The sequence below is a fragment of the Bidens hawaiensis genome, unplaced genomic scaffold (assembly GCF_021521415.1).
Source record: "Bidens hawaiensis isolate Kalapana, Puna unplaced genomic scaffold, B.hawaiensis_p1.1 tig00004283_1, whole genome shotgun sequence".
NCBI lineage: Eukaryota > Viridiplantae > Streptophyta > Magnoliopsida > Asterales > Asteraceae > Bidens > Bidens hawaiensis.
In genome coordinates, this window is record NW_027491258.1 from 115,001 (window position 1) to 122,384 (window position 7,384).

The following is a 7,384-nucleotide window of genomic DNA, read 5'->3' on the forward strand; positions in this document are numbered from 1 at the left end:
TAGATCCAAGGTAAGTCTATTAACTAATTGAATTGGTGTAAGTTTGTTTTCATGCAATTATATTGGTGTGGCTCTCCTCTGGATTGTGAAGGGAACTTTTGTTCGGCGTGTGCCGGATTATAAAAGTACACTGTTTGTAGAAAAAAAAGAAAGAAAAACAAAATCTAAGATAGAAAAATAGAGAAGGTGTATCTAAAAACATTCTTAGCTTCTTAATAGATGATAAACTCACGATGATTACAATAGTTGAAGTGCAAAACCAACTATTTTTTCCCTTTATTTACTCATTTTGGGGCTCACGTATTACATTCTACTCGGCGAATTATTTTTGAACAAGCTATAGATTGATTCAACAATTTGAAAGGAAACTAATTTTCCCAAGTATAGAAGAATTTAAGGCTATCTCCAGGATTAATCTGTTGACCATCATTGACTATGCATACATCGTCTTGTTTTAAGATGACTTTAGGATCAATTTCTCTATGGGATTGGAACCCTTTACAATCTAAGTATGCTTTCAGTATGACACAAGGGCTTGCTTTTCTAGTGTCACACTCCATAATCCCGGTGAACCTACTGGCTCTTGACGGACGGTGAGGTTGTAATCTTGACCGTAAACATCTGAAAAATTACAAACGATATATCAATGAACATACATGATTGAAACGAGAGAAACGAACACAACGTCAATATTAATCGTAAGTATACCTCTATATAAGGCAAATGGTGATAAGCAAACAAATGTGTTTCATGATGGTTTTCATAGTTTGGTGGATGACCTTTGACACTTATTTGAAGATGATCAAAACCAGTGTTTTAAAAACCGGTACGTACCGTCCGGTTGAACCGGTTATACCGGATTTCGGTAAGGCACCCGGTATTTTTAGGTGGTTTGCTAGAACGTCGTACCGCCGGTTTTTTCAAAAATACCGGTTTAAACCGGCAAACCGGTTTTAAAACCAAGAGATTTTTTATATTTTCTGCGACCCATATTTTTTAAACACGAATTTAACCTAGTAGATAACATTAAAACAAGCAGACACACTAAACAACAATTCTTTAATCAACTAATTTGTATCTTGCAAATCCAATGTTGGTTTTTTCACATCTTTTATGATTAATTAATTTAACACAAACTTCATATTTGACTAGATCATTATTTATATGTAATGTTTGGTTCATGTGTAATGTTTATTAATGTACTTTAGGATTATTTTTTGAGTTGGAGTTGTATTTATATGAATTAGAATGTAAACTATTCAACCCGGTTGAACCTCCCGGTACATCCCGGTTCAACCGGTTATACCATTTTTCAACCAAATCCGGTATAAGTAAAATACCAGTTTTTAAAACATTGATCAAAACAACTAAGAAACTCATCTATATATACTCAAGACATTTGAAGCCTACTTTCTGTTTTAGAAAGTGAATTAAATGTTTTTACGGTTTCAAATAAACATTTATTGTCCGTTTAAAGTTTGAATTTAATGTTTTTAAAGTTTCAAATTAAGATTTATTGTATGTTTCAGTTATGAATTAAATGTTTTTATAGTACACACAATAAATGAGATAACCTGTTAAATACTTAAATGTCTAGCATAATATGTAATAGTTAGTACTTAAAAGATACTTAAAAGCTCAAATAGTTTTACAACTTTTTTATTCTTATTGAGCATGTTTAAATTAATATGACAAATAGAACATAAGAAATAAATATATATTATGTAATGATTTATAGTTTATATATAACGTCAGATGACCATGTTGGCATGTTGCTAGCAGGTAAAGACCGTAAAGCAGGTATGTTATCGTCATATTTTAATATATTAATTAAATTATATATATCAATAAAGAGATACGAAATTATTTTTTTATTATATACAATTATACATACACCGACAAAATAAATTTTACTTAGATCTCAAAATAGCATAAAATAATTCTCCCACATGTGCTTCATATAATTGTATCATGCCCGAGGAACAATTGCCAAGACAACTGAAGAGGTAGGTCCCAGCAGGGCTCAGTTGGTCCCGCATGACTCACCTTGAACAGGGATGTCTGCGCAAAGACCATCTACTCCCGCAGGACCCACCATGCTCAGAGAAGCCTACGCGCAGTATGCAAGCTGCATACGCAGGGAAAAGCCTCCCAATGGTAAAGTAACCCGCCTGTTCCCGCAGTTGCGGATACAAGCCATCAGGGAAGGCTACCCGCACAGCATAGCTACACGCATAAGGCTTAACACTTACAAATATTCAGTGTCACCTGAAAGAATGAGCAAAGGCGGGAGGGGGAAAACTCCCGCCAAAATGGGCCAGTCCGTATGATGGAGGATCTTTTGCGTGATACCTGACGAGGTAAAGACAAAAGATCTGACCAAGAATGCGACAGCTCACTGACAGCAGCGTGGCAGACAGCACGCCACAGCACTGTGACCAATAGCCGCCGCCTGCCCACCAACTCCTGCCAGACCACGTGCCTAGCCTGCAGTTGGTAGAAGACGAAGAGTGCACGGCACGCCTGCTCTGTGTCAGCCGCTACCTATCCACCACTCACAGGTAGGGCACGTGCATAGGTTACAGTTGGTAGCGTGTTGGGCCGGCTAAACCCCTTGGAAACCCACCTTCGGCTATAAAAGACAGCAAATGGTATTATCATTTCATCATCTACTATCTCGTATAACTTACTTGATAACTGCTCTAATAGTATTCATATACTTTTATATTCAAAGAGCAATATAGACTGATTCTCACGCCGGAGGGTGGTCACAAGGAGGAACCCCCCCCTTCTCAGTGACGAGCTTACGGTGTCTGTTTTGCAGGTTCCCTGAAGTACAACTTACTCTGCTGGACCTAACCTTCGTGGGAAACATTACTTAGCCCCCAGATTACCTATAATCTGCCCGGGGTCACTTAGTGTTTCTTCATTGGCGCCATCCGTGCATAAAGCTAGAACTACATCTTTCTCCAGTTTTTCAAAACTTCCAAGATGACTAGAGAAATTCCGGTAACCACAACCCCAGCCACTGGGGTAAACACCGGCAACACAATGTTTACAAACACTACCCCAGCCACCCAAGCTGGGGCAAGTGAAGTACATTTTACGAACACTACCCCAGTCACTCATGTAGGGGCAAGTGGAGTAAATATTCCACTGGGATTCACTGATACCCAGCTGGAAAAACGAACTCGAGCCCCTCGCCAAACACTTGATCAAGTGAAGGCATGGGCCGAGGCACGTCAACGAGAATTTCAGGCTGAGTTGGACGAACGCTTGCGTTCAGTCCAACAAGCTGAAGAATTCGGTAGTACTCGCCAGCACCTCAACATGAGTAGTGAGTACGAGCACTCGGACGACGAGAGGGAAGACTCCGACACCGACGCGAACCCTCGCCATAGGGCGAAAGGGAAGCGTAAGGAAACGGATCCCCAGCCAAAAAGGAATTTTGGGGAAGCATTCCAACCAGTCACGGAAAAAAGCTCGCGTGACTTCTCCAAGGCCTTTAGACCTACTGCCACAAACGCAGGAAGGTCAAAATTTGCAAGGGACATTGCAGAAGCAATCGCCCCGAGGAGTGCCAAACAAATGTCCAACATTGGCACATACGATGGTCTATCCGACCCAGATGACCATCTGAACAGGTTCATTGCGGGGGCAACCGTCAGTAACTGGACGGAACCCACGTGGTGCTACATGTTCCAGATGACTCTGGTAGGAGCAGCCAGGGCATGGTTCGACCGTTTACCGGTCCACCACATTTATGACTGGGCAGACTTCCAGAACAAGTTCAGTCAACAGTTTAGTCAACAGAGGAAGCACACTGAGGAGCAGTGGACGATCCTCAACTGTGTGAGAGAAGAGGATGAATCCTTACTGGACTTCATCACCCGCTTCAACTCCAAGAAGCTGAGTCTGGGCAACATCAGCGAAGACCTCGTTCGCGCCGCTTTCATTCAGGGCGCTGAGTACCCAGAACTTATCCGCACTCTGACGGGTAAAGACGGCATGCCATCCACATGGGATGCCATAATGACGGCAGCCAAGCGCTTCGCCGAAACGGAGAAACAGCTGGGAAGAGATCTCCCCCAGAATACAAACCTCTACACACAGAGGACAAGGGAGAACAATGTGAGAACCGCCCGGCTAAACAAAAAGAGGCGGCAAGGTATTTGGCAGTCAAGGATAAACTTTGACACCCCCTCAAGCTCTCGCCCTCTGGTTGGCGGAAGGGACAACACGCACCCTTCGAACCGGAAAAAACCGTTGGACGCCACTCACCAAGAGCGTCACGGAGATATTTGCCACGGAAAAACTGCCATGGCCAAAAGCCCCAGCGATCCGACAGAAACCCAATGCGGATCAGAGCAAGTCTTGTGACTTCCATGGGACAAAGGGCCATAGCACTGAGGAGTGCACATCCTTGAGGGACATCGTCGAGACATTCTTCAAGGATGGGAGGCTCGCACACCTCGTGGCATCTATCAAGAAGGGAGGAAGGAACGACAACAGGTACAGGGGTAACGGACGAAAGCCCGTCGACATCAGCATCAACATGGTCCATGGTAAGGTCAGAGGAAGAAAGAGACCGATGACCGAACCATGCGCATGGAAGGAAGCAGAAGTGCGCTTCCCGCGAGTGCCGGGAGGCCCAAACAAAGAAGGCCCCATTATCATTAAAAGCCAGCTGGGGCACTACATCACCTCCCGCACCCTCGTTGACAATGGCGCATCGTCGACAGTGATGTACAGGCAGTTCTTCGACAAGCTCGATGATGAAGACAAGGAACGCCTGGAGACGGTCTACGCTTCAATGGAAGGGTTTGACGGCAGCATGAACACTCCCTTGGGCATCCTATCTTTCCCCGTCACTCTCACCGATGGGAATTATTCACGCACGGAGGATGTGGATTTTGTTGTGATGAAAAAACCACATCATACGTATGACATCCTATTCGGGAGAGACGGGATGGCAAGATTCAACGCCGTGGTATCCTCAGTCCACGGCATGATGGGATGGCCAACAACTGAAGGCGTAGCGATGATCACGGGCATTCCCCAGGTATGCATCGCATCTGTCTCCTCTAAACCCAAACCGAAGATGGCCAAACAAACCATCACTGAACCTGAACAGTGGGCATTCAATGGGAAATATCCCGATCAGGCCGTTACCATTGGCCCGACAATTGTTGATCCAACACGCACCTTACTCAAGCGCTTACTGCAGCGAAACGCAGACATCTTCGCGTGGACACCAGCCGACATGACTGGTGTACCCCGGGGAAAGGCAGAGCATAAGCTCAAATGCGATCCGGCCGTTACGCCGATCGTACAAAAGCGCAGAGTAATGGGGCCCGAGCAAACCAACGCGTGCAGAACCCAAGTCAAGGAACTCCTTGATGCGGGCATCGTGCGCGTCAGCAAATATCAAACATGGGTTGCAAATCCCGTAATGGTACCGAAGAATAACAAACAATGGCGCATGTGCATAGATTTCAAAGATTTGAATAAAGCATGCCCCAAAGATTGTTATCCGTTGCCAGAAATTGATCTCAAGGTGGATTCGGTGGCACCATTTCGCCTTAAATGCTTCTTGGATGCGTATAAGGGGTACCATCAAATCCACATGGCTGTAGATGACCAGGACAAAACCGCCTTTCGGACGCCCGATGGCACATTTTGTTATAAAATGATGCCGTTCGGACTTAAGAACGCGGGGTCCACGTACCAACGACTAATGGACAAAGAGTTTCACGCCCAAATTGGGAGAAACTTGGAAGTCTATATGGATGATTTGGTCATCAAAAGCCCCGAGCCAGAGGCGATGTTGAAAGACATTGAGGAAACTTTCAACACGCTCAGAAAGATAAACATGAAGCTCAACCCGAGCAAGTGTTCATTTGGGGTGGAAGAAGGGAAGTTCTTAGGAGTCATTATTACTAAAGATGGCTTCAGAGCGAACCCTGAAAAGGTCGAAGCCATTGTCAAAATGGAATCACCTACCACCATAAAACAGGCTCAAACACTTAATGGACGACTAGTCGCGCTTAACCGCTTTTTGGCAAACCATGCGGATAGGTCGTTCCCTTTTGTGTCAACGCTAAGAAATTGTTTAAAGAAAACGCACTTCCGCTGGACACCAGAAGCGGAAGCAGCTTTTCAGGAGATTCGATCACGCCTGATCGAACTCCCAACACTCACAGCACCACAAGCGGGGGAGGAGTTAATCCTATACCTCTCCGCAACAGATAGAGCAACCGGGGCAGTCCTGCTTGTAGAACGAAAAGGCATCCAGATGCCAATCTATTATGTTAGCCGCGTGCTGGCAGACGCGGAAACCCGGTACTCTACCCTGGAAAAACTGGTCTTGGCACTTATACACGCTTCACGCAGGTTGAGACGATATTTCCAGGGTCACCCAATCACTATTCTCACCAACTTCAAACTCTCAAATGTTCTAGGCAAACCCGAGTTATCGGGACGTCTAGCCAAATGGGCAATTGAATTGGGAGAATATGCGATTCAATACAAGCCGAGACCAGCCATTAAAGGTCAGGTCCTGGCTGATTTTATTGCAGAAGTCCCCGCTTCACGGGAGAAAGAGTGCCAGGAGGAGGTTCAACCCTCCCCAGCACACGAAATCGATGAAGTCTGGCGACTCTACACTGATGGAGCAGCTAGTAACGAGGGTTCAGGCGCAGGGTTAAAATTAACAAATCCAGCAGGCCAGGAATATACTTATGCTATTCGGCTGGATTTTCCAAGTACGAATAACGAAGCTGAATATGAAGCATTCCTGGCCGGATTGAGGATTGCGCGAAAGATGGGTGTAAAAAATTTGGAAGCCCACGTAGATTCCATGCTAGTGGCAAACCAAATAAACGGGACGTACACGGCTGTGAACGACACAATGGCCCTGTACCTTGCCCAAGCCAAAGCCATCATGCGCGATTTTAATGATTGTAAAGTGATACACGTCAAGCGCAGCGAAAACAAATCTGCGGATGCGTTAAGCAAGCTTGCATCACTGGCCTTCACCCACTTGGGAAAGGACATCCGCGTGGAACTCCTCGAAACACCATCAGTCCCGCACAAGGAAATTTGTGTCATCCAAACCGGTACAGAAACATGGATGACCCCAATAATAAAATACCTTGAAGCAGGAACGTTACCAGAGTCGAAGTCACAGGCAAGAAAACTACGCTGTAAAGCACTGAATTATCAGCTGGTCAATGACACCCTTTACAGACGTAACTTTCTTGGCCCATTGTTAAGATGCGTGGACAACCAAGATGCTGACTACCTCCTAAGGGAGGTTCACGAAGGCATCTGTGGAGTACACGCAGGCCCCCGCGCTGTGGTAGCCAAGCTAAACAACGCGGGA